At 42.1% G+C, this 9,270-nt stretch overlaps 1 protein-coding gene across 8 annotated transcripts in view; it reads left to right on the top strand.

Moving 5' to 3' along the window:
* The first annotated feature begins 5,537 nt into the window (after window positions 1–5,537).
* CNOT4 (CCR4-NOT transcription complex subunit 4) overlaps window positions 5,538–9,270 on the top strand; it is a 148,492-nt gene continuing 144,759 nt past the window's right edge. For 3 of the 8 annotated variants that reach the window (XR_010134768.1, XR_010134767.1, XM_031013078.3), the window contains exon 1: window positions 5,898–6,131. The gene's annotated coding sequence lies outside the window, so the exon portion shown is untranslated. Of the gene's footprint in view, window positions 6,132–9,270 lie in introns of all 8 variants that reach the window. The other 5 variants (XM_031013074.2, XM_031013079.3, XM_031013077.3 and 2 more) reach the window with 3 other exon arrangements.

The following is a 9,270-nucleotide window of genomic DNA, read 5'->3' as shown; positions in this document are numbered from 1 at the left end:
ATTGCTTGAGCCCAGGAGGTAGAGGTTGCAGTGAGCTGAGATTGTACTATATTGCATTCCAGCCTGTGTGACACAGTGAGACGCTGTCTCAAAAAAAATTAAAATTAAAATCTATATATTAATAATTTTAAAAGGCTTAAAAAATGGGAAACAATCCATAATTCTGGTTGCCCATTAACCCTCTCTTGTTTTTATTGTCCTTCTCCAGCCTAGATAAACCCAACTGTAGGTAGTTTCTTTGGCAGAAACCAAGCAAATAAACATTATTAAGAAAAATCACTAAGTTGGGGAAGACATAATCACTATGATTTTTAAATTCACAAGTCTCAAATGAGAAGCCATTATTTCCCTGAAATCCTGCTGTTTTTCTGATAAAGTTGCTCTGCTTTCTACAGATGCTATTTCAATATTCACTATTCTCCTTTTACTAAAGGAGCCACTATCTACAAGGCCACTGAAGCCCAAAAATCTGAGAGTCATTCATGAGAACTTCATGTGCAGTACATCACCAAGTCCTATTATTTCGACTCCAAAAAAATATATCTTGAATTCATCACCTTTTTTTCCCCCTATCTCTACTGCTACCACTACATTCAGAACTACCATCTGGATGACTGAAACATTCTCTTCATTAGTTGTTCCATTTTCACTTTTGCCTTTCTCCAATCCATTCTCCACAAAGCTGAGTGATCTATTTTTTAAAAATGTATAAAACGAATTCATATGCAAAAAAATCAATGAAGCAATTTATAAAGAAAATGTTTTTTTTTCTTTTTTTAAAATCAACTTCCTCAGGTTGAAGAAAAGCTTTTGTTTTTGCTTTTTCCATTTTGTTTTGAGACAGGGTCTCTGTTGCCCACGATCATAGCTCACTGCAGAATTGCCGGGTCGACCTCCTAGGCTCAAAGGAACCTCCCACCTCAGCCTCCCAAGTAGCTGGGACTACAGCCATGGGCCACTAAGCCTGGTTAATTTATAAAGCAAATATTATGCTTTCCCTCTATGCCTATCTAATTACAATCCTCCCAGGTAACCAACACACACTAAATGTTTGATGTGTAATGAATCCTTCTATTCTTTTTTCTGTGATTATATAGAAATCTATTTGTATTATTTTGCACTGGTTCTTTTCGTTTCTAAAAAATGTATTACATTACACAATATATTATGTTATAATGTATTTATTTATTCTTTACCTGATAAACATATCATGGGCATTCCTCCAGGTCAATTCTTTCCCTTTCTTTTTTTCATATAGCCATGTAATATTCCAGAAAATGGAAGCACTGAAATTAAATTTATAACTTTCCCATTGATGGACATTGGGTGGCATTGTCTTTTCAAGAAGTCAGTCAGATCATGACTCTTTCCTCCATAGGCTTTCCTTTTCCTGTGGTATAAGAGCTGTGTTTCCTATCTACAAGGGCCTGGATAATCTGGCCCTTGCCTTTCTTTATATTTATTTATTTATTTTTGAGACAGAGTCTCACTCTGTTGCCCAGGCTGGAGTGCAGTGGCGTGATCTCGACTACTGCAACCTCCACCTTCTGGGCTTAAGCGATTCTTGTGCCTCAGCCTTCCAAGCAGTGGGGACTACAGGCGTGCACCACCATGTTTGGCTAGTTTTTTTTTTTTTTCTTTGAGACAGAGTCTCGCTCTGTTGCCCAGGCTGGAGTGCAATGGCACAATCTCAGCTCACTGCAAGCTCCGCCTCCTGGGTTCATGCCATTCTCCTGCCTCAGCCTCCCTATTAGCTGGGACTACAGGCGCCCACCACCACGTCTGGCTAATTTTTTGTATTTTTTTTTTAGTAGAGATGGGGTTTCACCGTATTAGCCAGGATGGTCTCGATCTCCTGACCTCGTGATCCGCCCACCTTGGCCTCCCAAAGTGCTGGGATTACAGGCGTGAGCCACTGTACCCGGCAATTTTTGTATTTTTAGCAGATACCGGGTTTCACCATGTTGGCCAGGCTGGTCTTGAACTCCTGACCTCAAACGATCCTTGGCCCACCTTGGCCTCCCAAAGTGTTGGGGTTACAGGCATGAGCCACTATGCCTGGCCTAGCCCTTGCCTTTCTCTAAATTCACCTTATGCCACCCTTCCCCTTACTCACCATAGTCCATATACACCTTCTGGTGAGGCTTTTTTTGTTTTGTTTTTGTTTTTGTTTTGAGATGAGGTCTCACTCTGTCACCCAGGCTGGAGTGCAGTGGCACAATCTTGGCTCACTGCAGCCCCAACCTCCCAGGCTCAAGCAATCCTCCCACCTCAGCCCCCCTGAGTAGTTGGGACAATAGATGTGTGCCACCACGCCCGGCTTATTTTTTGTATTTTTGGTGGGTTTTGGCAGGTTGCCTAGGCTGGTTTTGGCAGGTTTGGCAGGTTGCCTAGGCTGGTCTCGAACTCCTCGGCTCAAGTCAGCTTGCCTCTGCCTCCCAAAGTGCTGGGATTACAGGCATGAGTCACCATGCCTGGCCATGGTGAGGTTTGTTTGCTTTTTGAGACAGAGTTTCGGTCTTGTTGTCCAGGCTGGAGTGCAGTGGCGTGATCTTGGCTCACTGCAACCTCCACCTCCTGGGTTCAAGCAATTCTCCTGCCTCAGCTTCCTGAGTAGCTGGGATTACAGGCACCTGCCACCATACTTGGCTAATTTTTTTGGTTTTAGTAGAGATAGGGTTTCACCATGTTGGCCAGGTTGGTCTTGAACCCCTGACCTCAGGTGATCCACCCGCCTTGGCCTCCCAGAGTGCTGGGATTACAGGCGTGAGCTGTCGTGCCCAGCCTGTGGTGAGTGTTTTTTTAAACCACCTCCTGTCTCTGCATATTCTCCACTCCCAACCTGGTAAAGACTACCCTCCTCTCCCCACCAATCTAAATTAGGCTCCCCTCTTAAACTTTCTCATAACATCCTTTAAACATCTTCTTAGTACTCATGACCAATTGTAATCATATATATGAAATTCTGTTTATATGCTTGTAGTTATTTATTTATATGATTATTTAATCTCTGCTTTTTCTACTAGGCATTATGCTCTATGAGGACAGGGACCATGTTTTGCTGACCATTGTTTTGCTATACCACCAGCATTGAGCACAATGCCTAAAGGCAAAATAGATTTGTTAAGTGAATAGATAGGTTCCACACTTAGGAATCATTAGGTAAGCAAAGTAATACAACTGAATGTTTTTTGTTTTGTTTTGTTTTGTTTTGAGACAGAGTCTCACTCTGTTGCCCAGGCTGGAGGACAATGACATGATCATGGCTTACTGCAGCCTCGACTTCCAAGCCCAAGTGATCCTCCCACCTGAGCCTCCCAAGTAGCTGGAACCACAGGCAGGCACCACCATACCCAGCTGTTTTTCAAATTTTATCTTTGTAGAGACAGAGTCTCCCTAGGTTGCCCAGGCTAGCCTTGAACTTCAAGCCTCAAACAGTTCTCCCGCCCCGGCCTCCCAAAGTCCTAGGATTACAGGCATGAGTCACCACACCTGGCCCAATTTAATGTTAACTTTTAAAATTATATGAGAATGAAGTGTTACATACATAAGTCTATATGATAGTATATATATACACATATGCATACATAAACATATGAAAACTGGCATTGTAGTATAGTAAAAGGAGTACTGGCCTGAGATGGTAGTGACTCTTACAATTGGTGACCTAGGAACTGTCACCTCCTTACTGTCAGTCTCAATACAGGGGTGGCATTGCCCCCTAGTGTTGGAGATTTTATTTATAAGTGCTAGCAAACCATGACTTGACTGTATTTCTAGAATGGTCATGCCGAGCATTTATATATTGAAATACAATTTTATTATAAAATACTTTCTTCATATCATTTATACTATAAATAGCACATCATTTTGATTTAAGATGAAATCATGTATATAGGTAGTTTATATACCTATGAATTTCATTTTAGGCTAACAAAGAGCATATTATAAAAACATTTATTAAAAAAAGGAATGTTGGGTAAGATAAGGTTGCCACTGGATTAGGTGATGCTTAAGATCCCTTCCAGTTTTTACTGTGATGATTCTAATCTTTCATAATGGGAAGGGTTCTTTTTATTTTGTTCTTTTCATTACTTTGTTTATATACTACTATAGAATCAGTAATATATACAAGAACAATAAACACATTTTTAAATAAAAATGTCAACCATATTGAATGTTTAGGCATTTAATTACCTAAAGGGAAATCCAAATAATTTCCCAAGTTTCCTTGCTAGGTAATCATTTCATGGTTCTATAATTTCAAACTTTGGGTAAAATGTGACTTCATTACATATTTTAATTTTTACCCAAGTAACTGTTGTCTCTAGGTTTATAGTGAGGAAACTGAAACACAGAAAACCAATGTATCAAAAGAATGAGGCCGGGTGCCCTGGCTTACGTCTGTAATCCCAGTACTTTGGGAGGCCGAGGCAGGCAGATCACCTGAGGTCAGGAGTTCGAGACCAGGCTGACCAACATGGTGAAACCCTGTCTCTACTAAAAATATAAAAATTAGCCTGGCGTGGTGGCACGTGCCTGTAATCCCAGCTACTCGGGAGGCTGAGGCAGGAGAATCGCTTGAATCCGGCAGGCGGAGGTTGCAGTGAGCCGAGATCGCGCCAGTGCACTCCAGCCTGGGTGACAGAGCTAGACTCCGTCTCAAAAAAAAAAAAAAAAAAAACAATGAAATGAGGGCTTATTATGAAATTAAGTTCGTAAATTTAAAACTGCAACCTCTTTCCCTACTCCCCTTCCCTACTTTAAGTTTTTAAAATCGGTTATGACATACTATGCATTTTAATCGCGTATTTTTAAAATAATGCCTCCTCTCTCCTCTTCCTCATCCCAACACATCACTAGAATGGGGACAGGGAATTTTTTCTATTTTGCTCACCATTGTATTCTCAATATATAGAAGAGTACCCGGCAGCTAGGAGGAGCTCATTGAGTATTTGCTGTATGAGTGGGTGAAGAATACATGCAATAAGCAAAAGTTACTGCTTCGAGCGCCCCTTCCACCAGAGTTCTGGGATGCAAACGGGGCGACCAGTACATTGACTGACTTTTGTGACTGATGATTCCTCAGTGCTCGTAGGGATTGTGGCTGCATTTATTGTTCTTGGGGATGTGCCGATGTGTGTAGTTTGTAAACTTGCACACAGCTGTGCTGGCTGGACACCGAACTAATACTAATTTGCACCGAGGTCCGCAAATTCTCAAATTCACACCAACAGAAGCACGTTATTGTAAGTGCACGGGTGTTCCGTTCTCTTGGGTAATCTGCACAGAACAATTTAGTGTATGTCTTCACTAGAGATTTTACAGTGAAGAAGGGATCAAGGGTGGCGGCCCCCAAATGCGCAAGGACAGGGAAATGAATTAAACAGGCGCCTGTTTCCTCCTTGTTCGCAAACAGACGCCAAGTCTGTATCAAATTCTCACCCTAGATCAAATCCCGCGCTCTTCGTACCCCCAACCTGCCTCCACCTCCACCCCGCCCCCTTTAGACATCCCTGGTGGGCGGGGCAGAGAATAAACATTCCGGGCTCCCGAAAAACTGTTTAGCCTCGCCCCAGTCTTGGGGTAGCACATTTCCGCAAACACCGAGGACACGGAATCACTAGTGAAAACCGCCGACCAAATGACATTGAAGCAGCACACGCGTGCAGAGAAGGAAGCAAAACACGAAGAAAGGCATCAGTCCAGCAGCCACGTGAGGTGGGTGATCCCCTCCGCCCTCTGAGAGAGGACTTCAACTCCCGGCGTGCCCCTGGGCGGTTACCCTCCGAGGACTCCAACTCCCAGGGTGCTGCGGGAGCGGCCACCGCAACCTCCCACTCAGCCGCCCGCCGCTCCTCCCGCCCCTCCCCCGCCCCTCCTGGCCGGATCAGCGTGCGCCTGCGCACGGGAGACCGGAGGAGTCTTACCCTAATGTAAGATGGTGGCCCGTCTGGCTGTGGAACCCACCGAAAGCTGAGAGTCTCTGTCTCAGCCGTAAAGGTCGGACTCGCTGAAGCAATCAGGCCCGGTTCTGAAGAGTTTTTTCCCCGACGCTCGTTCAGTGGTTTCTTGTGAGGACGCGGCAGCGCGTGGAGTCGGCTGAGGGAAAAGCGAGGCAAGGCAGGCGGGTGAGTCTATGCGGGGCTGGGCTTAGGGGAAACCCGGGGCTGACCGGCTACGAGAGAGCGGAGGCTTCGCTGGGACTGTACAGGCCGCACCCCCCTTTCTCCCCACCCCCCGCCTCATCTTCACCCTCCTCCTCCTTGGTCTTCTTCCTCCTCCTCTTCCTCCCTCTCCCCTTTACGCCACAGCAGTTACCATCAGGAAAAGGGAGCGGGTCAGAAGGCAGCGCGGCGGCAAGCAGCGACTCTCCTTCGAGAATTTCTTTAATTGGGGAGCCGAGGCGGCTTTTGGTCTCCAGCTTTTCCCCCTGCATTTTCACCGGGGCAGGATTCTTAGGTCTCAGCCCTCCTTGTTTCCCCAATCCCCTGTTCCCTGTCTGACGTCCTTTCCCACTGGCCCCCGTCTCCCAAGACCAAAGCCATCACTTCCACTCTGACCCGTGTTGGCTGCTGCTGCTCATTAATCCTACTGCTCATTGCCCACTCGTCCTGCTGCTTGTTTTTTTGCTCCACTGCTACCACTCTGGAGTTAGCCTTTGCCCCCCTCTGGTGCTTGCAATCAGCCCACAGTGTATCTGCCACACTAGAGCTGCTTCCGATTTGCAGTCTTTCCTTCCACCACATCTGTCATCTTAAAGCTGCCCCTTAAGTATCTAGATTATGCTCCTGCTCCTGCTAACCCACCTGTTTCTCAGCCTTCTTGAGAATTGTCCGTTCCTTCCCTCTTTCCTGTACAGATCCTTTCAATATATACACTTCCAGAAAAAGGGATGCCCCGTGGTGGCCCTTGAAAAGTAAAGGAAGTTGGGAAGTGAATGAAGTGAGGTAGGATACTATTAAACGTTATGAGTGAAGATCTTTTATTCAGGCTACTCCAGAGGGGACCGTTTTCGTTTTGCTTTCTGTGATCTATTTGTCGCTTATTCGCTCTGTTGTGTTAGGACGTGACTTTTTTTCTTTTTTTTCGTTTTGGACCGGTTTTATCATGCTACTAAGCGTTCTTTGGATTGCCTCTCCCCAGGAAACTTAGTGTGGGCCCTGATTTATACCAATAAATATTAACCCCAGCATTACAAAATAAGATAAATCTGGCGCACATACAGAATTCATCTGTGAACTCCGCTAGCAAATATAAGTGATATTTTGATTACATGTGGGTTATGTGTGGGTTCTGTATTGAGGCTTGATTTTTGACTGAGTTTTATTGATGTTCAGCTTAATTGATGACATTTTATTTATGATTTGAGTGGAAATTTCCTCTCCAGTTAATATCAGATTTTCTTCTTATTTTTGGATTTGGGAAATTCTCTTGACATTTCTAGGATGATAGTTATCTGAATAAATTGTCTTCTCTTGAAAATCCATTAGTTATGTATGCAAAAGAAAAATCGATATTTTTATATAAACCTAAGTTCCTCGTATTTTTCTCATAGAAAAGAAGGGGGCTGGGAAAAGAATGACAAAGCTGTGCACATACATGCATTTGGTGGAACTCACTGTCATTGTTATCTACAGTAAAAAGCAGAAAACTGGAAGCAAGAGGTGGCTTATGATGTCCATGTTTTGGTGAAAGCAAAATTAAGATGTACTGACTAATGGTAAAATGGGAAGAAGAAGCCCTGGCTATAATCAGACCACTGTGAGATAAAGAATTACCAGAAAAGCAACCAAGATTACATAGTTCAAATACATACATCCCAAGTTTAAACATGACATACATGACATTGTATTCTTAAGATATATGTAAAAATGTTTAAAATCAGTGACAGTCTCATGTGGCAGTCCATTACTGGGTTATTGTAATTTTTACAAATTTTACCTGTAAAATTTGGAATCTTAACATTTGGCATTATGTTCACTTGATTGTGATAAATGGTCTGTTTTACCAAATGTAAACTAAGGTTAGAAAAGCTGTTTATAAAGCTTTTTTCTTTCAGCCACTTAAGCCCCAATTTGGGGGACCAAATAAATACCTACTCTTAGAACTGCAAGCAATTTATATAGCAAACTTTGTCCTAAGTTACAACTTGAGTTTTGTTTTTTTTTTAATCACTTACATTTAGTTTATCAGTAGGAGTGTATTTAATAGTTGATCTTTAACTCTAAAAAATATACTTTTTGTTGTTGTAATACACTGGTGGAGAAGCTTTCCACTTTGAAAAATCCTAACACAGGTTTAGAAACTCTTGGCAGTCATACTTGGCTGAATTGTAAGCAGTGAGTTCTAGGAGAGGATTGTTTGTCTGGTAGAAGGGAGTAAGTGATTTTAATACATCTTTTTTTTTTTTAAAAAAAAGGTATTTGCCTCATGAAATATTTTCTCAAGTAATTCTTTCCCCTCCATAATTTTTGCCCACAGTTACTGCATTCTTCATTTCAGCCCTCTGAAGTCAAAAGGAATTTACTTTTGTATCTTTAGTACCTTTGAAGAAGATATCTAAAGTTCTTTAACATTTTGATAGGAAATAGGGAGCTGAGATTTCTAAATATTTTTGCTTGGTTTTAGTTTTTTGATCTAACGTTATGAACACTGAAGCTTCATATTTTCATGGTTTCTTTTGATAATTTGGAATACTTTCTGCCAGGTTGAGTAGTTGAATTCTTGAGATCAATAGATTATTTCTGTAAGAAGGTTTTGAACATGAATCGCTTAAAGTTGGCCTATTTTAAAATTAGGATGAGACAGTTATAATCAAATGACAAAGTGCAGAAAAATAACATTGTTTTTGTAATGCCCTTCAACTTGAGTCTAAATGGGAGTACTAGCGATAACTTGCAACTCATTTGTTAAAGAAAGGGTGTTGCCAGAGGATGAACTCCTAGCTTTAAGGGAGTCTTATTTTAAAAATGATTTTGTGTGCTTTAAAGGAATGAAAAAATATCTTATCAGTTTAAGCAGTTTGAATTTAGAAATCTTCCCTTTTTTCACCTCCCTAATCTTGGCTTTAAAAGGAATCCATATTCTTCAGTTTAATAAATTTATCTTTTTGTTGTTTTGTATGAGAAAAATATTAAATTTTCTTTTTCTTTTCTTTTTTTTTTTTTTTTTTTTTGAGACAGTCTCGCTCTGTCACTCAGGCTGGAGTGCAGTGGTGCGATCTTGGCTCACTGCAACCTCTGCCTCCCAGGTTCAAGCAATTCTCCT

This window comes from Gorilla gorilla, chromosome 6, assembly GCF_029281585.2.
Source record: "Gorilla gorilla gorilla isolate KB3781 chromosome 6, NHGRI_mGorGor1-v2.1_pri, whole genome shotgun sequence".
Lineage (NCBI taxonomy): Eukaryota > Metazoa > Chordata > Mammalia > Primates > Hominidae > Gorilla > Gorilla gorilla.
Note: the sequence above shows the minus strand (reverse complement) of the source record. Positions and strands in the feature narration are given on the sequence as shown.